The sequence below is a fragment of the Cavia porcellus genome, unplaced genomic scaffold (genome assembly GCF_034190915.1).
Source record: "Cavia porcellus strain 051 isolate PalLab524CR breed Dunkin Hartley unplaced genomic scaffold, mCavPor4.1 scaffold_23, whole genome shotgun sequence".
NCBI lineage: Eukaryota > Metazoa > Chordata > Mammalia > Rodentia > Caviidae > Cavia > Cavia porcellus.
In genome coordinates, this window is record NW_026947506.1 from 5,011,872 (window position 1) to 5,036,361 (window position 24,490).

Sequence of the window (24,490 nt, forward strand, 5' to 3'; positions counted from 1 at the left end):
GGCCGTGGTGTTGGCAGTGGGCTGGGCACCCGGCAGCTCAGGTCCAGCTGCTGCCTTTTGATGTCACCCGGGCTCTTACTCTAGCAGAGCTGTGTTTCTTTTATTTATTAAAACATCATTGCTAATTGGAAAGTTCTGAACTTGCAGCTTCCCTTATTTTTTATTTTATTGAGCCTTAGAAAGTCTTTAACATGGTCAATGTTGATGTACAACATGATGGACGGAAATACACATATACTGTTGAGCACCTGAGTTGACATAGCTTAGCTTTACCTGATACACTTATCTGTCATTGTAAGAACATTTAAAATGTTCTCTTAGCAACTTTCAAGTCATACGCTGTGAGCAGCTCCACTCACCCCTGCACAGTCCATCTCTTGCACTTACTTTTTCTAACTTGAATTTTGCATTCTTGGGCCAGGGTCTCCTCCACACCCTTCCCTCTCAACAGAGTTTTACAGATGTAGTTTCTCTCTTGTTCTTTCCCATTTTTATTAGTGTATGTTTGCAATACCTAATAATTACATTCACTTGGGAACATTTGCACATATACATAACACATGTTGATCAGTTGTTCCACAATCTTTGGATTTCCATAGTTTCAAATGAGGAGTCTACAGTAATTCGATTTATCATTGTCTGTGTTTGATGTATCGGGATTTCTTAGTGACCTCCAAATGTTTTTCTCTTTCTATTGAATTTTTACAATATGATTATGACTTGTGTAGGTGTGGCTCTCCCCAAGTATATACTGTTTATACATTGGAATTTTAAGCGGATTTGTTTGTTTTTGAACAAATTGGAGAAGTTCAGTTTCATAAATTCTCAAAGTATTTTTCTCATTCTTCCTTTCACTTCTAGGACTCAGATTTCTGGAGTCTTGGAAACTGTCTCTAAAGTTCTTAGACTATGTAGCTTATTGTTTTATTCTATTTCTTTCTAATCTTCACACCATTTGATTTGTGTTGATCTAATTTCTGTGTTCACAGATTCCTTCCTTTCCATTCTATAGTTATTAAACTCATCTATTGAAGATTTTGTTATTGTGTTTTACATTCTACAGTGACCAATCTGTTGTCTGTTACCTATTTCTATAGAGATCTGCCATCTTCATATTTATTATGTGTGTGTGATCAATACAGTTTCCATCAACTTAGTGTAACACGTATGTAGATATCTGATATTTCTAGCATCTGAGTCATTCAAGGTTGGCATCCGCTGCTCATCTTTTTCCTTGTTCTTTGGGTGTCAAGTGACCTTGAATATTGTCATGGGAAGTTCAGATGTGATTTGATATGGATTCTTATATATGTTCAAATGCTTGATTTTGTGTGTGAGAGATGCTGAGGTCTGAACCTATGATCTTCTCAGTACACCGCATTCCCAGCTTTTTAAAAATGGTTTTTTAAGATTTTGCGGCAGGTTCTCACTAGGTCACTAAGTTGTCCAAATTGCAATCTTGCAATCCTCTGGCCTCAGCCTCCCACAGTGCTAGAGTTATTGCCTTGTACCACCACGCCTAGCTTTGAGATTATTGATTTTTTTAAGAAGTCAATTATATCTAAGACTCAAATCCAGTTGATCATACCTGTAGTTAATAGTGTTTTGTATGCCAATTCATCTCACTGAGCTTGGGGTGTATGATTTCTACCCTTCCTCTATGTCTTAGGAGTTAGTCACAAATGTTTGTAAAGCTTAGGCACAGTGTTGGGAACTCCATAATTTTGCTTATCTTTCATTTCTAATGTTTCTCTCTAGCTTCCCAGCAGCCTTGCTGATTCCAGAGATGTCTACTAAATCAGGAAATCTATGTAGGTTTTCCATCAAAATCCCAGCTTCTTGTTGCTAACTGTGACCATGGCTGCTTCTCTAACAAAATTGTAAATGTGCATACAAACACACATGCGTGCGCGCACACACACACACACACACACACACACACACACACACACATACACACACACACACACACACTAGGGTGGTTTATGGAGGATGGAGAAACTCTTAGGAGATGTAGGAATTCACCCACTACATACTTTCTCTAGTAATCACAAGAGCTCTCAAATAGTCATTTGGTTTGTTTTAAAGGTAATTCAGAGTTCATACTTGGTACTCCTGGATATGTGAGTGTGTTAGGAGCTCACTTTTTCATGCTAAATGCAGTCCCATTGTTTTCAAACTGTCCTAGCACAGGTGCAGAAATTTCCACCTTCTCCATGCTGTATGTGATTGGTGCGTGTTGGATTTCTCATTAATTTTGGTAGGTACGGCTGGTCCAAATGCAGCATTACTTAGAGAAAGTATTTTCATACTTCCTACATTTTACACTCTTTGTGTGAATTTCTGTGAGACAGGATATTGAAATTCAAGTTTTCACCCAAACACCAAGCTCTATAGAGGCTGCTTATAAAGTGAAGTAGACCAGAACAGAAAAGCAGAATTTGAAAGTAAGTGGCTGAAACCTGATTTCCTGACCCGTGATCACCCCACTCAGGGAATTCTGGCACTAATCTCTGTTTCTGTACTTTGAGAGAATGCCAAGGGAAGTAAGATTTCATGATGAAATTTCTTTGACAAGAACTGATGTGGTTCCCGAGGTACCTGGTTCCCACCGTGGAGGACAGAAATGTAAGGATGCTGTTTCTTTCATGTCAAGGCTGGAGACCGAGATTTCACAGCAGCTTCACAGAGAACAGAGATATGAGAGAAGCTGGGAGAGGGGTTGATCTTGTGAAGGTACGAGGTGAGCAGACGAGACAGATTGGCCAAGTACTCTGCTGCTGGGAAGGAAGGTGAGTTATTGCTGCTTCCAGGAAGAATCTGAATTCCCTGCTGTTTGCAGTTCAAAGAGGAGCCAGTATTTTATGGGATCTGGATGTCGACTCCACCCGAGAGAGTCAACCTGGTTCTGTTGCTGGCTTCTCAAGAGCACCATAGGAAGAGGTGGTGAGCTCCAAAATAAAAGAAAGCGAGGTCTCCTGAGATGGGGTGGGGGCACGTGGACAGTTGGAGCCTCCAAAATTCTGCAGAAGTCCCCGAGGTAGTCAGGGTCATCATCTGTCAGCACCAGCGACCTCTAGGGTACCTTGTGTCAGTACCAGCCTGGCAAAACCTTACCACAGATTTGTTTCTTGATTTACTGGAGTGATGAATTAAGAGAGAAAAACTAGGGATTCTTTCTCCACTGCAGGTAAGTAAAGTTATTTTTGGAGATAATTAAAACTTTCGGAGCTTGACACCTGAATGTCTGAATTGAGGCTACGTTTAAGAAGTAAAGAAACGAGAGACACCATTATTATCTAAGAATAGTGCCATCAGGCACAGGACCGAGCTAGCACCGAGATACACTGAGATCAGAACAAAGTCTTCTGTCTCACATACTGCTGCACGTTTGGCCGTGCAGTGTGCTGACATTATACACGTTCATAGGGAGCAGGACGAGCAGTTGATTTTGTTTGAGGATCCTGGAGAACCGCAGGAAGAATGACATTTGCAGTGAGTCTTAACAAAGCTGAGTAATAAAGAAAGCAAGCATCTGAGCCCAGCCCTGGATTTTTGAACTGTAGTGTGTTATGAGCGATGAGGAGAATGAAGCGCTGTGTAAACAGAGGGGCTTGATGATGAATGAGGCGGGTCTGCAGAGGTGGCCTGAAGCCAGCGTATTAAAATACCGGCTACCGTTTGGATTTAAAGCAAAACAATAAGACAGTGGGAAGCTGTCAGCGTCTTAGCATTGGGACTGTTGGAGAGACAGTGCGTTTAGAGAGCTGATTTGATCAACACGCATGCAGAAACGGTGAGGAGGGAGAGCAGAGGAGCTTGCGTGATGAACAGCCGAGGAGCAGGAGGAGTTGAGGGGTGATTCCAACGGGCAAGGACAAAGGGCAGGGTGCGGGGAGCCACTGGCCTCGGGGACCAGCAGACAGGGTAACCAGGCCCCTGAGAACAGCACTCGGATTGTCTGCTTTCCCAGCCTCCCACCTGCTATGAGGAAGCTAAAGCCAAACTGGGGAAAGCAGGAGCTTTGGCTTTAAGGTCTGGGAGATGAAGCTGGCTTTGAAGATGTTCGGTCTGCTCACCTGCCGGGAAGCCACATGCAGATTCCGTCAGCTCGGGGCTAAGTGCCGTGCGAAAGACGGATACTTAGGAGTTCGGTTTCAGGTGTGGGCAGAATGATATTGTGGAAAATCACTGTGAAGCAAGAAAGGAGGCAGATATAATAAACAAGGAAAGAAAGCTACGTGCAGAGTGCAAAACAAGAGAGTTGTGTAGCAGGCATCCAGGAAGGAAACAGATTCTCAAAAACAGGACGCTTACTACAGAGTCAAACGGAGCACATGAGCAGAGCGTAGTGCTGGGGAGTCAGCTGTATGTCACTAGAGGCCTGTGACACAGGGACTTCAAAGGGTTAAGGCAGTGGGGGTCAGGACTCCCAGAAAATGAATGAAAGACCACAAGTACAAAGCAATGACTACTACTCAGCTACCTAAGCCAGCACTAAGGATGGAGCTGGGTGACTCTCCTGGTGCCAGTTTTAGAATGAAAGAGTTAAAAGTATGTAACACTAAAGCTCGTAGAGATAATAAGACTAGAAACCACTAGAGACGGGGAGAGAAAAATGTGTTCAGTGATGCCCTCTGCAATTCGTGCGATGATTAAGAACATCACTGATGGATAACAGCGTCTAATATGTTCCTACAGAGCGTGTTTCCTTGTCTTTGTACCCTTTGGCCAACTTTAATTAATTTAGATCTAGAGATAATACTTGACAATTGTGTAAGAAAAATTGGGCAGATAAAGCGTGATGCAAATATCAGTGCTGTGGAGGATCTGAACAGAAGAGGGGAGGCTTTCCCTTAGACTTCTGTGCTACTTTACTTCTAAATTATTTTTCTTGAGGGCCTAGGAGTTACTAGCGGCCCTTCCTAGGGCTCCTCCGGTCTGCCTTCTTGTGGTTTCCAGGTGTTGCAATCTAGGTTCGGTTGCTCAGTGATTTTGGGGGGCTGGAGAAAGGGCAGTAGGTTTGAGACTAAATGGATTTCAGCTTGAATCCTGATTTATATGCGACCTTGAGTCAGAAGGAACTGCTTAGCCTCTGTCTCCCCAGAGGAGATGCTAACAGGGCAGGGCCTCCCCTTTCTAGGGGTTGGTGACAGATGATTCGTGTCAGGAGGTGCCACTGTGCTTTGCAGATGGCAGAGATCGCAAATGGTAGAAGTGAGTACTGAACGTGGTCCAGCGTTCCCAGAGTGTCCCTCAGGGCACTTGTTTGGTGATATTTTCTTGGGGAACAGAGGAATACCACAGGCTCACCATTCCATCAAAGGTTTGGACCAGGTGGACAATGGACACTCTGACTGTGTAGTGAATATTGCAGACTTTGCACTGTATTTGGGTATGAAGAGAGAATGTTTTCAGGTGACTGATTTAGGTCTTATTATATTCTCAAGGGCCTGGGTTTTCTGTCCTCTGACTCTCTCTCTCTCTCTCTCTTCTCTCTCTCTCTCTCTCTCTCTCTCTCTCTCTCTCTCTCTCTCTCTCTCCTGTGCACATGTGTGTGCTTTTGTGTGTGACGGAGTTGTTGGTGACACATTTTGTCATCCTCTTTCACTTTAAGTCACTTTCAAGGCAATGCAGTGTTGTTTTGGTAAATTAATAAACACTAAGTCAACCTAAAGGTGCAAACACCTTAGCAGAGCTGAAATTTCCTTTGCTGAAGATGTCATAGTCTTCAGCCTGAGCGAGGAAGGGAACTTCTGCCTCCTCTCCGGGCTCTGTGCTATCATCTGAGACCTCGGTAGGGATGACCATGACTCTGCCTGGACACTTGGCAACCTGTTGCAGCCAGGAGCTCCAGTTCAAGGTCATGGTTGGGGACGTCCATGACCTTTTTCATGTCACCGTTCCCTCGAGGCTCCATCACTGACTTACCCTCCCTATGGCTCTTGCTGAACCCGCAAACTCCCTGCTGCTGGATCAGGCCTGCCAGCTGTGATCAGAGGCTCGGTTCTGCTTCACCTTGACCCAGGCAAGGCCTTTGGAGCTTCGCTCCTGGCCGCCTTCCACCCACACCCTGGAACCCTACTGACCCCCTCCGCACCTGCCATATGAGAGCCGAAAGAAAGGCTTGCAGTGGTCCATGTTGCTTTTGGGACCTGCAGTAAGGGCATCTGTTCCAGAAATTCCACACGTAGACCCCCATCGTCCTCCTTGGGGTTTCTTCTACTCTTCTATCCTCTTCTGGAGGCCAGGGACTAAGGTCCTTGTGTCTGATGCCCTCTGACTGTCATGCTCACCTCTCTGAGCCAAGAGAGCATCTCCTCCCCGCACCTCTGCTGGGAATGAGGGTGTCCCCATGTCTCCCCTGCCTTCCGTCCTCCAGCGGGCCACTGTGCCTAGTGCAGGATCCACGCCTCCCCCAGTGCAATAAACTCCCTGTTACTCATTGTCGGGAAACCATAGAGCCTCACGATTTAAGACACAGGACACTGTAAAGGTTCGTCTTTTATTACCAGGCAAAATTGTGCATGTTGAGGGGGTCCCTGCAAGGTTCCCCCACGTGTGTATATGGCACCCTGATCCTGTCCTCCTCCGTCTGTCCGCTCCGCTCACTTGCCTGCATCACCGCCCCCAGATCCCCATCTCATCCCTACTGGTTTCGTGATCTCTCATCTGCTTTCCTATCTTGGTACTGTCGTTTCCACAATAATAATTACAAGAAACAGGCAAGCCTTATTCTCTGGTGTCTGGCCGATGTCACTTCACCTAACATAATATCCCCCCATTCCACCCGTCTTCTTGCAGATAACATAGTTTCATTCTTTTTTACACACTATGTTGTCTTTATCCATTCATCTGTTGACAGATCTAGCTTGATTATTGTGAATAATGTCACAATGAACTTGGAAATTTAGGGTATGTTTATATGCTGACTTCTTTGTCCCTGGACAAAAGTGATATAGCCAGAACATACAGGAGGTCTATTTTTAATTGTTAAAGAAACTGCATATGGTTTTCCATAGTGGCTGTACTAATTTACATTCCCAGCAGCAGTGTATTTTGAGGTGTAATCTGAATTTTTACATCTACTTAGCCAATTTTACCCAAATCTATGTGTTTGCAGAGCCCTGCCTCCGGCACAGGCTGCCACTTACTAAGACCTCGGCTCTTGTCCATCAGCTCCAAATCTGTGTCTCTGTCCTTGGCTTAGTGAAGGTGAGGCTGGGCCTCCGCACACCTTGTGTTTTAGCTGCTCCGTCCCCACAGCTTCCAACAGGGGCACTGCAGGAGACCCCTGCTGAGGAGGGCCGGAGATGCCCGCTCCTTCCAGGCCGTTTCCTTGGCGTCTGCTCCACTCCCCCTTCCTGCTAGCGTCTCCCCAGACGGGTCCTTCCTGCAGGAGCAGCTGGAGTCAGTCTGCGGTTTCTCCCACACTTCTGCAGCAGATATTATCCTCTTTCTCCCCAAGACACCAGAACCACCAGTGACACCAGTAACGTCAGACTCCTTGGGACCCTCCTTTGAGCACAGATGCCAGCATCAGCAATCTGGGTCCAACTCCACAGTGGACCCTCTCCAGAACTTCTAAACTTGAACCGTTTTGCTTTGTTTTCTGTTTTCTCCCGCTCTTGAGTGCGAGTGGCTTCCTGTGCACGTTACCTCCATGATGCATAGTGAGAAACTTTATGCAATTCTGCATATTTAATATTCTCTGTTAAAAACCTGGTGTGATTTTAATCTCCTGAGTGGATCCAAACCGATCTCAACTCCATGAGAACAGGTGTTTGAAAGCCACACAGAGTGCACTGACCTAATCCACCTGGTGCTGGATGCAGAGGTGACGGAAAAGTGACTGAGGTTATGCATGGCTCTATAAGCTCTTTTTGATCACATGTGTTTGGTGTGCACATTTGGGCTTAGCAGGGTGATTCTCCAGCCAGAGAGGCAGACACACAACCGCTGAGAACCCAAAGACAGAAGAAGCATAGATCTTAAGACTAAATCAAGTTAATTCCTGCCAGACTTTTTCCAAAGCAAAAGGCCGAGCAAGGTCACCAGACTCATTGGGAGGGTGTCAGGAGCACAGAATCCTTTCCTCTGACCCAGATCTGCTGATGGAGAAGCTGCATTTAACTGTGTTGATCTTGATGCGTATTAATCTTTGACAAACACTGGATTAGAAATGATACCGTGCAGGATGAAATAAATACTACCTGAAGCAAGAATGATGTGCTGTCTCCACACTCCACCCACAGTCCCTGCCACTCCCCAGTGTCTGGATTCCTACACCTCTTAGGTGTAATCTCAGTTAAGCAGTTCTCTGAGAAGTTCTGTAGAAGGACACGTGTTGAAATTTCTAGTCTTCCAAGGTCAAGTATTTTAGACCAGGCAAGTGCATGAAGAAATGTAGGAGGAGCACAGATACAGTCTGATAGATATTACAACCAGCTTTTGAAAAGAAAATTAAAAAGATGATTTTATAGACCACTACACATTCTCCATGATCTCTGTTTTTACTCTGTTACAGCAAGAATCAGCCAGTAACATCGGAATGCATTTGTACTTCAGGGTAGTAAGGTGACTCATGAGCAGAACAAGAGTTGAAATGTGAGCAAACTTTCTCCAGCTGGGTCTCGGAGGTTTATCCAATGGGATGCAGATGAGCATGTGGTCATGTGGGTTTAGCCATGTCCCTGCCCCAGGAGTCAAGGTGAGGCCACATTCAGCGGCTGACTGTGTCCTCAGGGAAAAGATTTAGTGATGAACGCTGGTTGTACAAAAAAGTAGGTTAAGTCTCGGTCTTACGTTGGTGGTGGAGTGAGGGGAGAAGACTAATTTATAAATGTTGGACTCTGTAATCCCTCCCCAAACCAGAAGCCCAGACTGATTTCTTTCCTGACAGTTCCTCCAGAACTTCGAGGGCCAAATGGGAGCTAGTGACAAATTAGATGCACAGGGTGTCCCCCAGCTTTCTCTAGGGACATCCAAAGGCACAAAAGCTTCTGATAAAGAGCTGAGGGAATGGGGATTTTGTCTCCTGCCAAATATTTCACTCTGTTTGTGTTTGTAACTTTTTGTCTATGAGAAAACCATGACACAACAGATGTGGAGGACTCAGAGGGAAAAACATGCCTTTGACAGGGGCTGAGAAAATAGATCAGGTTTAAAAAATATTTGATGTGTGTTTTCTAAAATAAAGAAGAACCATGAAATGAGAAGATGACAGAGGAAAAAAGAGATGAGAAGAGAAGACAGATTTTAGGATAAAACTTTTAAAGACTGCCACAAAATCCCTCTGAAAACAGATTAAAAATTGGCACTGGGGTCAAAAAAGAATAAACTTTATGATGCATAAAATGGAATGGATGCTGAAGAAATGTTTGAAAAGTTATTTCAGAAATCAGAAGACATAACCAAATATGGTAGTGAGGAGACAAAGATTTATAGGAACATGAGAAAGATGACAGGGAGATGAATGACAGGCAGTCGGTGAGAATTATTACTCGAGACATTCCTGCAAAACATCGTCCCCTCTACAAAACAAACCAGAACGATGTCTGGAAGAAGGACTGTAACACACAAGAAGTTTTAAGACAAAATAAGAGAAAATACCCCAGTTTAAAAGGAACATCAGAAATTAGTAGTGATAGGTTTGATTGTAAAATGCTTGCTGCTTGAATGATTGGGGATAAATTCTATCCTTACCTCATATAATATCTCTAAATTAAATGGATTTAAATGTTCAAAAAATGTTTTATAAAATCACACAAAATGATAAAGTGAAATAGAAGTAAATATTTGCTACATTTCTGCAAAAGAAGAATTTTTTTAACAAAATTCTAAAATAGCTAGAAGAAAGAAGTTTGAATGTGCTCACTATAAAGAAATGATACAATCTTTAAGGTAATGGATATTATAATTAACCTGATTTCATCATTACACAATATGTATAAGATTGAAATATCACACTGCAACCCAAAAAGATGTACATTTATTATGTCAATCAAAACATTGAAGACTTTTTTTTTTTTAGGTCTTTTTCTTTTTTATTGGTCCCAGGGATTGAACTCATGACCACACACTTGCAAGGCAGGTATTTATGCCGCTGAGCTAAATCCCCAGCCCCCATTAAAGACATTTTTAAAGATATAAATCTTTGAGCTAAGGAAAACATTTAAAGAGTATTGCATTGCGAATGGAGCCAAGCTTAAAAGAAAAAAAAGGTAAAATACTGGAAAGATGCTTGAGTAGGTACAACCATGAAGTCCCAGGTGTCTTTCCCAAGTGAAGACACTCAAGCGAGGAAGGGCACGAGAACTGGAACCCAGACCATCATGTCACATGCCTGGCAGGGCAGACTGACAGTGTCGACCGTGCATCCTGAAGGTCACCCCTGTCATGTCCACTGACTCAAGGTAAAGCAGCATCGCGGCTGAACAGATTCACACTTCATCTTCCTCCTACAAGACACAGACTTATGCAACGCTGTGACCTCAGGATCAATGGGCTTTTTGCACTGTGTGCTTCGTCAGCCTGTGGGTTCAGAGGTTCACCCAAACTCGGATTGCATGGTCAGAAAAATGAAGAGCTAAACACAGTGGAAAATGGCCTGCTGTCGGGCAGAGAGCTGGGAAGGCAGGAGTTCCGCTGACTGTAATTCGCTCTGAGATCCCCTCCAGTACAGACTAAGGGGACGGCCACCCAATCTGAACATTTCTCCTCCTTCTCTGTCCTGACATGCCCAGCTTCTATTTTTCCTTATTTTCTTTCTTCTCTTCGTCTTCCCTGTCCTTTGCCTGATTTTTGTAAATTTTCCCTTTCTTCTTTTTAGCATGTCTTTTTCCAGGAAAATGAATAGACCAGAAATTTTGGAGCCAGCTAGTTACTTACTGACATTGAAACTTTAAATAAATCATGGATGAGTTATTTTTCTCTTCTAAAAAATACACAAGAGTTCAGGGAATGTAAATAAGTGGTAAAGTGCCTGCCTACTATGTGCTGGGCTGTGGGATTGGAGCCTGAAGCCCAGGACTATAAAGAAAGAGAAGAGGAGAGAGAGAGAGAGAGAGAGAGAGAGAGAAAGAGAGAGAGAGAGAGAGAGAGAGAGAGAGAGAGAGAGAGAGAGAGAGAGAGAATGCTAGATGCTAAGCCTTCCGACCTTCGGAAGGTTCAGTGAATAATACTGTGAAGAATTTGGCAATATCAGAAGCACAGGTAATCTTAGGTGCTTTTTCTCTCATAGCTTCTTTTCCTATCAAGCTCTCTACGAGGCTGAGGGCTTCTAGGGGTCTCAGGTTAGATCATCCATAAAGCTCTACTTGCCCGCATCAATCTGTGATATTTCCAGTGACCTTTGAGCAGCAGGAGATGGCAGTGAAGCTCATTCTGTGCCGGTCTCCAACCCTGAAAACCCCACAGCTCACCTGCTCCCTCACCCAGGTGCAGCCTCCTAACTCCCCACATCCAGGTTAGCACCATCGTCTCATGATAAATCTCTCTGGGCCAGAGACGTTCGGGGTGTGCGGTTCTCCATACTCAGTGGCTTGCAGCATACGAACTGCATGAGGATGAAGCAGCTCCACACCACTGGCAGAGTCAGAGGCTCCTCCCTAGGACTTTGCACTTGATCTGCAAGTCTCGTGGCATAATGATCATTTCTGTCTCCATGGTCACCTAGACTTGTGGCTCTGTCATGTTTTATTTTTTATTTTTTTTAATTTTATTTTGAAAGTATACAACAGAACAAGTCAGAATAAAGCTAACTAAGATCGTACAGTGAAATTGGTACAGAACTTCACAGCAGGTTACCTGGATAACAGAAATAGGTGTCATAGTATATTTTGTTATCCTTATAATAGTTGTTCTTTCAATCCCGTATATCAAAATGAGATGAAATATAGAACACTATAGAACTTATCAAAACAGAATATTGAATAGAGCAGTACCATTCATCAGAAAAGACCAAAACAGTAATAAAAGTATTTGCCTTCAAAGAAATGGTAGAAGGAAGTCACCCTTGTTTGCTATGATCAACCTCCTAGGAGATGCTCAGATTTCTGGTTCCCATTTGCTAATGGGCGGGGTGGGGGGAGGATGGGGAAAGTGGGATATTTGACTCTAGGCTATGTAGCAGTAGGTTCATGACTGCTAAGCAGGGAGACAAGATGGTCATTTGTTTTCACAGTGTCCTCAGTTCCAACATGGTGTGGATCTCAGGAGACACTGCTGGTTCTCTCCCTGGAAGGGCTGCAGTCTGTGACTGTCATGTTTTCTAAAGTAGGAAACGAGATCTAACTCCCTTCCAGAGGGCCCTGGATACTAGACTGTCCGGATTCAAGAGTGTACTGGCCAGCTTCCTTCCCCAGGGGCAAGCACATGACCTCATCAGCAGTTTGGATGGAGGAAAAGCTGCTCCCCTCATGGCTAACTGGAAGCAGAGAGAGAGAAGACAGACAGACAGACAGACAGAGAGAGAGAGAGAGAGAGAGAGAGAGAGAGAGAGATCGAGAGATCAAGGGTGCAGCAGGGAAAGGAGGTCGATTTACACACATAACCTGTATGGACCCCACCTCCCAGCATCAGGTCAACCATAACATCCTCATAACCTGATCAGCTTGCAAAATCCCAATCTCTGAGCTCATGAGGCTTTGGGGGACATCCAGACATAAACTATAATGGATGGTCTTATATAATTGAGCTCAAGTAGTGACAGTGTATACTAAAATCTGGGCAAGTAGCTCAAGTAGTGACAGTGTATACTAAAATCTGGGCATGAAGACAAAAGAGACGATTTTGACACTGAGGAACCCACTGCCCAGTGGGAGAAACACCTGTGTAAACAGGTGCAATTAGTGCTGGTAGTTGTTGCCATGGAAGTCTGAGAGGCTGTGTGGTGGCAGGTGGGTGGGAGGGTGTTGGGGAGCAGGGTGACAGATGATTCATCCTGAGTGGTTTGCCCTGCTCACCCACACTCTCTGAGAGGCATCTCCAGGGTCCTGTTTTGAACATCAGGGCTTTCTCTGTGCAGTAGAAACACCACCTACACACCCCTGCCGCCTTTCAGGGTCTTGATAGTTTTGTCACGTAGAATCTTATTCAACCAGAGACACAGACTCCGATTTCAATTATGTGTTCTGAGAAAGACTCCTTGGATGCAATTCAGGAGAAATGCCAAAAGTGATTTCATAGGCTCCAAACTGTCTTACCCTTCCTCCGACTCCCACACCAAAGTCCCTCCAAGAAGACCTATAAATGTTCGGGGAAACACAGCATCAAGGCAACCGGGAAATATCTGCAGGACACGGGCAGATCTTGTCACCTCTGGGCCACATGATTAAATGAACAGAAAAATGGAAATCAAAGAGGAATCCAGGCCAGCCCACGCGGCCCACGGAGCCTCCCTTTCAGGCTAATGTCCTGAGTTCTGTATTTCCCTAACTTCCCAGGTAATTGTCTTCTGCCATTTCAACAAACTGTTTGCTTAAGCCCTTGCTGTGTGGCATGTCTCACCAGTAGGTGAAATGTTTTGGAGTTGATTCCATAAAGGACGGTTCCAGTTCTTTCCATCTGGTCATGGTCAATTACATCCGAATGAAAACTGCGGAGTGAAATCTGCAGAAGAGCAGCCTCTGCTCACACACGCAGTTTGGCATTTTGTGCTCCAGAACACTTGCACACAAACACTACAGAGGGCAAAATGGGTCCCTTAGTAACTATCGGAAGACTTCAGAGTGGTATTTGGATAGAGGGAAATCGCTTGATTCCAGTATTGACTGTTAGACAACAGGTCTCCATATGGCCTTGCAGGCTGATCCAGGCAGGAAGAAACGTCCTCTCTTGTATTGAGGAACACAAGCTGCTCTGTCCTTGCCCCCCATTTAGGGAGGCTAAATTAGTGAGTGACTTGCAAGAGCTCTGAAACAGGAATGCCTCCAGTTCTGGGCTAAAAAACCCAATGCTTGTGACTGCTTCTCAACGAGATGGTAGCTTAACAAAATTGGACGTTCCAGGAGGAAGAAGAGAGCCACCACTGGCTACCAGTAAACGTGCACTAAATGCGTTTCACTACTCAAAAGGTAATTAGCATGTAAATTGAGTTCTGAAGAGGAGAACACAAATAATCATGTCACTAAGGACCCATCTACAGTGGGGTTTTGAGGCCCGTTTGATGGCAATCCTCTCTAACGAGGTGATAATGGGCTGTGAAGGCCTGGAGGAGCTGTTGGGTAGCAGGGCTTGCAAAGGGAGGGGGCGAGCACATTCCTACAGGCACAGTTGGTCCTGGGATACAGCAATGAGCTATTACCATCACCTGTCATAACTTCTTTCAGAAAGATGTTCCGCTGGAAATAACCCTCACGGAGAAGACATCCAGTCTTGTGTAGTCATTGGTGATTCCCAAGGAATGACCTAGACATTAAGAAACCAGAGCAGACCCAGCCATATAGACCGTGGCTTCAGGAGAATGCACAGCCCACACCTACCCGTAGATGGAGACATCCAACTTTAAACGTCAGACGCAGCCTCATTTCCTATCCCCAGGATTAATTCTAAATACAAGCCAAGGGGAATTGGAAGTTCCTGCCCTCCTTTCTGAATTCATTATTAAATTCTCTTGCTCCAGTGGGTCTGGGGCTCTCATCCTTGAATCTGATAGCTAAATGCCTGCCTCACAGTAGAGAAATGAAACTTGGAAGGATTCAGTCTTCCCCAGATAGAGACCCTGTCTTGTGTTTATCAAGAGATTTGAGTTCTCTGCTTAAACGCCATGGGAAACTCTAAAACCTGACCAATTTGTTTCGAGGTCCAGCTGAGAATAAGTGGTGATGGATCTAATCCCTAAGTACAAACGAGATGGCAATCCAAGCCCAAGAAATGTGCTCAGAGGTGACAGGAAAGGAAGCCAGGAGAGGAGGTGAGCTACTTGGTAAGAGAGCGTAAGTTCTCAGAAATAAGACAAAGAAGAGCCAGGAGTTTGAAAGCGATCCGTGCCAGACACTCATCTTACAAGGCAGCATAATGATGTCATTTTTTAAATCCTGCAAAACATGGTTGAGAAGCAATATGAGTGACAAACCAGCCTGGGGTCCTTGGAGAATGAGATCCTTGGAGTATGAGAGGCCACAGGGCAAGAGGACCGAGTCAGTTTGTTCAAAGTCCTCTTCCAACTGAATTTAATTGGAAGCCATCTCCACGTGGGGCACTGTGTTAGTTACTTTTTACTCATCGCTGAGACAAAATACCTGAAGCCCAAAGTTGGGGAAGGAAAGGTTTATTTCTTACAGTTCTTGGAGGTTTCAGTCCACACTCAGTTGGCTCCAAGGCACGATGGCACGGCGGGGTCACAGTTCATGGCAGCTGCAAACAGCAAGGCAGAAACTGGCAAGAGACACACACCTTCTTCCTGCCATTACGTCACATCCTGGCTCCACCCCTATGTGGCTGTAGCACTGACACCCCAATCCAAGCACTAGACAATGAACCAATCACAAATGCACAATGCAAATGCATGAGGTCTGGGGGCCACAGACATAAACCATGACATGCACTGTGGTTCTGACATTGAAGAGGAGGTTGACCCATTACATGGGTGTTGGTTAGATGCCAGCTGGTAGGTTTGGCCTTTTTTTTTTTACCTTTTTTTTTTTTATCGATACCAGGGATCGAACTCACGACCACCTGCTTACAAGGCAGGTGCTTATGCCACCGAGCTAAATCCCCAACCCTAGATTTGGCCTTTTAAAACCAGGGTATTCTAGTTCTTTCACCCCTGCTGTTCATTCAGAATCATAAAGAGAAATACAGGGTACAACAAAACAGATGACAAGAGATGTGCCCTTGTCTATAGGACCAGGCAAGGCCATCTGGGGAAGTGACAGTTAGCAGGTTACCTGGAGAGTGGGGGGGTGGCATCCCATCCCACTCAGATGGCGTGGACTCTGCCAAGGACCTCAGGGGTGAGGCTTCCAAGGAGTCTGGTTCAGTCTGTCCCTGGCCCATGTCCTTGCAGGAGACCTGCCCATAGTTGTGCTGCCCTAGAGATGGCCACGGGGAGGGGACAGGAAGGAAATGGCTGTGCTTAGCTGCAGTGATGCCCAACGTGTTCAGGGAAGAAAGAAATGGAGAATGGGGGAAATGAACAAACGCCCAGAGAGACCTAGTTTCTAGGACCGTGGAAATTAAAGAGGATATGTCACAGTTCTGACGTTTCACCACAGTTTAGCTGACCTCAAGTCACAGCTAGAAAAAATGGCAAACCTCAGACTCAAAGAAAAAATACTTTATATACACATGGAAGAGAGAGAGAAAGTTCCACTTTATTGTATGAATCAGTTGGAACTCACCATATATTTACTCAGTTGTGCATAGCAATTACCAAACAGCTAAATGGTCAAGAATTTCTATAAAGTAAAACACAGCTACCTGATATTTACATTTTAAAAGCTCCTCTTTTAGCACATGGTAATGTAACCCTTGGCATGGAGGTGCCCCATTGACACGGAGGCTTGAGTGACAGGAGGGATCAGCCACTGTATTTTGTTTCCATTGGGATCACATCACCAACCTGTAATTTCTCCATATTAGAAAAGTAGTGCTTGACTTCCAAGTAATAAGCAGTTGGAGGATGACTTCACCCTGTGGCCACGTAACACTAAGCCCTTTAGATACCCTCTGGGGAGAGATCAGAGACGGACCTGCGTGCTGTGCTCACTGGGAGGTAGGACCCTGGGTTCTCTGTGACAAGAATCAAGCTATCTTTCTGCCATGCTTTATGTAGAAGCCCTACCTATCACTTGACTTCACCCCTGAGATCCGGGGGTTCAAGTAGATTGTGGCCTCTGTCCAAGGAGGAGCATTTCCAAGAGTCTTCTGCATGAAAACAGCCTTCCTGAGGGACAGACATGGTATCTATGAAGACTTCAGGACACAATGAACTGCACGTAGAAATCTATTAACTGGAACACAGTTCAAACACACTCTGTTAGGGGAAGTCCTGTCCAGACACAACACTTTGTTCTTGAGAAGTTTCGGGCATGAAAGTTCCGAGATCCAGGTAAAGGCTGGCGATGATTCATGGTCCCAGAATCCCCAGGGAAACTGCGTTCAGGAGAGTGTTGCACCTGCTGCCCAACCCACCAGAAAAAAGGGACAGAGACCGAGAAGCGGGGATCTGGGGCTTGTCACTTTACATTTAAGTCCGGGTGAACAGAGATCAGAACCGAGCATGACCAGTGGCTCGGGCAAAGCTTGGGTCTGCTTCTTGGTGTGTGCTGTTTTCTGTGGGGTCCTGAAGGGGTGTGATTCTAAGGAAGGAGCTGATGACCTTAATACTCGGAGTGTCGACGTGCAGAGCTGGGTTGTATCTGGGGAGGCCCCAGGACACAGCATTGATGGTGAGGAATAGGAAGTTGGCCAGAAAGGTGGGAAAGTTTCCTAGGAGGCAAGAATCACCATCCACCCAGGTTTCAAAGAACCTGAAGGTGTGGGATGGAGGCGCCTGAGCCGCCCTTCCCAGTGGCGAGGCCTAAAGCCTAGAAGGGGTTCGCTTCACTTGGGAAAGGCCTGCTCTTGCCTGGGGCCACCTGGTGAACCCTGTTTTCCTGCCACAAAAGGGCTGGGACAGGAGTGGACACAGGCAGGGCCAGCAATGCCTGGTGATGTGCTTTTTACAGTTACTGAATGTGCTGTCTGTTCACGTTGGAGTTTAGCTCTGTTATCCTCTTACAGGCAGGACAGTCCATTCTCGGGTGAACAAACAGATGCCCACAGAGCTTATGCAACTGCTCTGTGTCCACGCAGTGACTAAGTGGTGCACAGAGGCTGATTGCTTTTCCTCCTGCACGCAGGGCCCCATCAGTCTTCTCTATGGAAAGCCTGCGGGCTTAGTGCTGGCATTCCGTGATGTACCCTGCCCGATGCTGTCTGCAGACTGCACAAAAACCCAGCTGGCTTTGTCAAGTTGACAATGGATGCCACCACGGTCCCGAGGACCGACAGTCCTGGAGGATGAACTGTGGCCTCTTGGCCTGGTGTCCAGGGAGATGCCTGAGTGATTGATCACCCCAGCGGGCCCTGGGATGATCTGGTTCAGAGAGCAAAACTAGAGGTCCTTGGGGAGACATCAGGCCAGAAGCGTGCCCTGCAGGAGACTAGGAGACAGCTCCCTGCACAAAAGAGCCGCACAGTTAAACAGAACCAGAAGATTCAATTAAAATCACGTACAACCCGAATTTCATTTTACGGTTTTATCCTAATCTCCAAAAGGGGCTTAAGATTTCTGTTTCATATTGTACACCGGAAAAGATACTTCCATAGCTTATTTGAGTTCTGTCGCTCGTATTTGCCTTTCAAAAAAAATTCTCATATTCAATTCTGTATCAGGTTATTTTAATTAGTTTTTCTATAAAAATACATTTGCAGGCATATTCTGGCTTAAGATCTAATGGAATCATAGTTTGTAAATGCTCAGTTAAAGATGTAGGTAACTATGATTGTTCCTTCAATGAGTTCTGTGGAAATTTGTTCACGGAAATTAGATTTTTGATGCGGCTTCATTTCCCGGGTGCCACGTTATCATCTCCTCAGCTGCATTTTCAGTGGCTCCTTGGAGCGGATAGAACCTCCATGTTAGATTGTTTGGGGAAAACAGTGTCGTATTGTGAGCAGACTCCAGCCACACTATGCTGCCATTAGAGGAACGGGACAGATTTTCCAAGGTTCAGTGCCATCCTGCCCACACCGACCTTCCAGGAGCTGCGGGCTGGCTGTTCCCTGCCTAGGTGACAATTGATTTGGAAGCCATGCAGGACTGAGGCTTGGAAGCTGGGAGTTGCTGGGGAGGACAGGGCTGGCAGAGGCAGCTTGGAAATTGTCAGTGCCTAATTGCATGGCTGCCAGGTTATCACTATTCACGGGGTGCACGGGATCACATTCATGCACTGACAGCCAATGCTGTAGGGGAATGGCTGGGTAGAGAAGCACCTTCCCGAGACGAGAGTCAGAGCCTCATCAGGATGGGGACAGAAGCAAGTCTCCCTAAGTGTCTCTCCATCTCTCTTTCCCTGCTGGATGCCCCTTCAGTCAACTTATTAGTAATGGTCACAGTGGCCGCAGGGCAATTCGGAGTCTGTAAACCCATCTAAGAGCAGGCCAGGGCCTGCTGAGCTGCAGCAGTGTGCACCACTGAGGGTTGCACTTGTGGCCATTGGCTCTTTGGAGTTAACCTCAAGGCCAGTGACTGTGATCCAAATGCCCCACATGAGCAGGGGAAGGAAGATGCTAGAGCTCAGGCAGCCAGAGGATTGACTTGCATGAGATGATGTAGGAGCCATTGCTGTCCTTGGACCAATCCAATAGCTCATGTGCCCTGAGTTTGTAGAAAGAGGAGGAGGATGAACGCAAAGCAGCCAACCCCAACAGGATCACGGGACAGCACAGATCAGGAGGGAGGACACTGACAAACCTCAGGACCCTGTAGCCATGTCCTAAAGTCTAGGCTGAAAAGTATAACACGGAAGGGAAGGGAGAGGACTTCCACAGCGGGCCAGTCTTTGCTGGGCACTTGGAGCCAACTTATGCCACTACAAAAGTGAGTGGTGAGGAGGCCAGAGCAGAGCTGATCCTGGAGCCTCCAGCAGGGTTGTCCTGGTCCCCCAAAGACTCACAGGTTCTGTGCCGGGGCTGGGTGCGCCACGGGGCACTCAGGGGAAGAGCCTGCAGTTTCCATGCTGGCAAGAGGATGCTAGACAGGGCAGCAAAATAGCTGGAGTGAGACCCGCAGGGCGAGGGACAGGGGCCCAGAGCTGGCCTGGCCACCTGCGCCTGCCTGTGGGCAGGCATGGAGAGATGGCTCTGCACTTTCCCTTCAGGACTGGGATCCTGAGCCAGGTGAGGCAAGCCTCCAGCTCTATGGTGCTACTCTCAGGCAGTCCCGTCACGGGCCAAGCATGGTGGCAGGAGGCACCCCCTACCTAGGCATGTCTTCCAGGGGGGACCTGCTTTGGGCACCTTCGCTGTGCTGTCTGCTGGGCTAGCAGCACGTGTGTGCTCCAGCCTGACCACGTCTGCCTGCTTTCTGGTTCTTTCACAGGAATGGCTCCACGAGATGTATTTGTTATTTCTTATTCATTTCAGAAGCTGTGCCCTTGAGAGTCTAGCTGGTACCAGGGCTCTATGCTTCGGTCTCCTCATTGCAAATTAAGTATAATAAATTTAAAAATTAATTGATTGCTGTTGCAAGAAGAAATTGTCATCTAAACCACTTATCAAGTGACCTCCCTGCCGTGGTTTCTGCAGAGTCAAGACCAGGAAGTTCAGATTGTGCTATTTTCTCTAGATATAAAGCTCTGTTCTGCCTTCTTCACCTTTCTTCCAGCATCTGAGAACTTCGACGTGTGCTGCCCTGCACACCGTGGCCCCAGGAACTGAGGCTGGCCCTGGAGAAAGCTCGCTTCCTGAGATTCCCACACACAGATCTCTGGCCTAGACATCCTTATTTATACCAAAGCACAGTTAATCAGCAGAGGAAGAGCAGGAAACCAGAAGAGAAAGCCTCGGTTATCGTGACAGCAGGAAGGAGTCAAGGCCACTGGAACGCAGATTTGGGTGCTCCAGGGAGGACTACACCCTTGGTATCTCAAGCCAGGAGTGAGGAGCACCGTGGGACATTTGTGCTACTTGCCATCCACAGGGCTACGGCTATTTCAAGGCGAGGAGACCTTGTCAGCAAAAGTTGGAAGTTCATGAGCTCCTGATGTGAAACACACTGAGAGTCACGGACCAGTTGTATTGTTCACGAGACCCCTGAAGCTGTACCAATCTTCTGCTGAGGTATCCTGGGAAAACTACCTTTTCCCAAGGCACTGCCAGTCCCCGGCAGCAGTCACAGTGACAGTCACAGAGAAAGTGTCCCAACACCCATATGATGATCCCAAGGGACAGTGTGGGGTTTAACTGCGTCTCCCAATCCTTACTGAACTGGATGAAGCAGAAGCTTTGCCTCTCTTTTTCTTTCTGGTTTTCTTTTCTTCTTTTTGTCTACTCTTTTCACTGCTTCCCTTCTTTCTCTACTTGCCTTTTTCTTACTAATTACCCTGCAGTTATGAATTCAAAGAGATTTCCCAAAGTCTTGGTAGGCTTTGGAGATACCTAGAGGATTAAGATATCACAGTCATTGCCAATAGTTCCTTATTCAAGAAGCATTAGATCAAAACAACTACAACCCCCCAAAGGTTGATCCCCCACACCTTGGGGTGATTAGGGAAGGCTGTACCCAACACTTACAGTTGTAGGCTAAATCCTGAAGACCTATAACGAGGCTTCTGAGTGGAACGGAATGGGGCGAGAGTGGTGGGAGGGAATGGCGCTAACTTTTACCATGACTTCACTGTGTCTCCCCAAAAGCTGTGTGCTGGAAATGTAATATCCAAATTCATCATTGGTTGCATTTGGAAGTTGGACCTTTGGAAGTAAGTTAGGATTAGATGAGGTTGTTTGTGAAAGACGGGTCTTCAGGTTATGTTAATGGCTTTATGAGAAAGGAGGCCCAGAGCTACTAACACGCATTCTGTGTCTCACTGTGTGATGGTCTTCTTATAATGTAGCAGAAATGCCCACACCCTATTCTCATACTTCCCAGGTCTCTAGACTTTTAACACAAATAAACTCATATTTATAAACTACCCACTTTTATGTATTTTTGTTATAGCAACAGATGATAGACTAAAACAGACTATAATAGGGTGCTGGCAGATGAACAGCAGTGAAGGTAACTATTCCAAAGAAAGCCAAACAGCAATTAGAGCATCTGAGAAGTAACTTTAGAACAATTCCTTCCATGTAGGACGAGGACTCAGGGACCCGCAGGCGTGAGAAGTAAGCACTGTTCTTTAGAGCAGGGGTCCAGAAGTGGATCCTGCAGGGTTTGTGAGCGAGAGACAAACCCTCTCACCCAAACAACCTCATCCAATCCTAATTTACTTCCAAAGGTCCAACCTCCAAATACAACTACTGTATGAATTTGGATATTACATTTCCAAATGTAACCCTGTCACATTGCAGGGGTGTGAACCACAAATATTTTTCACAGATAATCTTCACTATTTTAAACAGGACAGAACAGGAACCTGGACCCTTAAGCCTGTATTTGCGTGCTTGGTTTTGACTTATGAATATTATCCCTCTAAAGAAAGAGGACTCCAGGGACTTCCCCATCCTTACTTCCTCTCTAAACTGATGCATATTCTGAATCCAGAGACAACCACTGGTTTCTGTGTAACTTAAGTAAGATTCAGAAATGTGGTCTGACTGGACAAAAATCAAGACAAATCTAAAAAACAAACAAACAAAAACTAAGAAACACCAAGACCTCAAAATTGAGGAAAGATATTCTCTAAAAATACACAATTACTCTCATGGGCGACATTTCAGAGAATTTGTTCTCTAAACAGTACCTCTGGCAGTGGCTGGGAATGCCTGTGGCTAAATTGTTTTCTAACCCTCATTTGCCATTTTCATTGACTCTAATAAATCACATTCCATTTATCACCATGCTCTAAATTTATGTTTATTCACTCATTTTCTATGTTTTTCAGACCCTGCAGATTTAATAAAATGCTAAATCTGAGTAGGTTGTTGAACAAACTTATGTAGCAGATTGGCATTTATAGTTAAGTGCTATCTTCACTCACATTCAGCTCAGGTCAATCACCACAGACACAGCTTTTCCCTCTGGCTGTGGCATCTGCATGTCAGCCCTCTGGTAGAATTCTCAGCTCTCTGCACCTGCCATCACCAAGGTTACTATGATGCTGAGTGATTCTTGCAGTGTATGTATCAGTCAGCTTTCCACTACTGTGACAACATACCTTAGATTAGTGGCTTTAAAAGAAGAAAGGTTTATTTTGATTTGTAGCTTCAGAAGTTTCTGTCTACAGCTGGCTCAGTTGCTTATAAAGGCCACACCCCCAATAACCTACAGGCCTCCCATGAGGCCTCACCCCCTCAAGGTTCTATCCCCCCATTCTGCCCTCAGTAGCACACCTGCTGGAGACCAAGCCTTCAACACTGGGCCGAGGAAGTCACTTACCCAAACCATGAAGCAGTGTGCTGAGGTTCCCGTGCTCTGCTGGAAACTGTCCTGTAGCAAAATGCAGCTTCTATTTCTCCCTCTGCATGGTTGGACAAAAGAACCAAAATTTCCACACCCACTAAATCAGTGATAAGCATCCAGCAAGGTGATGTTTAGGGAGCCAGAGTCCTGCCCGAGTGTTGCTCATGAGATTCCTCACAGTCAGACACAGAGCTCCATCTCAGTCCTCTGAATCCTTGGAGGGAAAGATAGCTCTCCACACCCAAGTCATGGATCAGTAGAGTCCTTTCCTCATGTCCTATGTGCCTTTCTGCTCCTGGCTGTCTCTCTCACTTTCTTGCTGTCTGCATGTTTGTTCATCTTTTTCACACAAACACACACACACACACACACACACACACACACACACTCACATTCACGTGCACACTCTCCCTTCTGTTCTATTCATTACCATGCCTGCCTCCTTGTTTTCAAAAGAAAGAAAACAATCAAGAACATTTCCACCCAGTAAATCTATCTCCTGAATAGGCTAATATATTTCCCCCAGCACACTGTGTGGGAGGTCAAGTGATAGCAGAGGTTTTCTAGGACTGCTGGAGAGAGAATTTTATATCTCCTATTAGATGCTGAGCTTAGATGCTCAACGAGCAGAGAGGTGCGATCATTAACTTTTTATTTTAAGGATGTAAACCAGAGGAGGTTATTGGTCAGTCTCATCCAGAGGAACAAATGAGAAATATTAGTCAGGCTTCCCAAATGGCCATGAGGTGCGTGACCTTGGACAAGTGATTAAACGTATTCCTCTCGACTTTATCAAATGGGATGACAATCATATTTTCTTTATTGTAAGACCATTATGAAAATTAAATGGAAAACTGCTCCCCGCCCTGGAACACTTCTGGGAATAGAGAGCAAGCACTCCCTGGATGTTTGATGTTAATATTTTTGTTTCTTAGCCTGACAAAAAAGATGTCAAACACACAATCACAAGAAAAATAGTATTCTAACATATGTCTCTAAATTTCCACGGCAGGTTTTCTGTTCCTTTGACAATTCTGTAACATTTCCAAGCATAGTTATGTGTGCCCCAGGGAAAGTAGGGCATTGGGTTGAGATGTAGGGGGAGTGGTCCCCTGTTTCACATTCTACCATACAGATCCAGCACGAAAGGCCCAAAGATCATGTTCCATCTAATGAATCATGCAATCCGTTCTGTGCTTTACTTTTTCACAAATGAAATGTTAATGCTGGAAAGATCATTTACATATGGCCTACTAGTTATTTAAGAAAACAACAATTAAACATGTTGAGATAATTAACAGTGTGCACATGATTAACAATGCTTTTTAGATGCTAGAAATTAATGGCGGAGATGCCAAATAAATGTAATCCCACACTTCA

General features: G+C 45.5%; 1 long non-coding RNA gene across 1 annotated transcript; it reads left to right on the plus strand.

Annotated features, from left to right (window-relative positions):
* Nucleotides 1–2,591: 2,591 nt before the first annotated feature.
* On the plus strand, nt 2,592–24,490 carry LOC134472412 (uncharacterized). The gene is made up of 2 exons (XR_010042216.1): nt 2,592–2,792; nt 20,375–24,490. It is a non-coding gene; the product is annotated as an uncharacterized LOC134472412 (long non-coding RNA).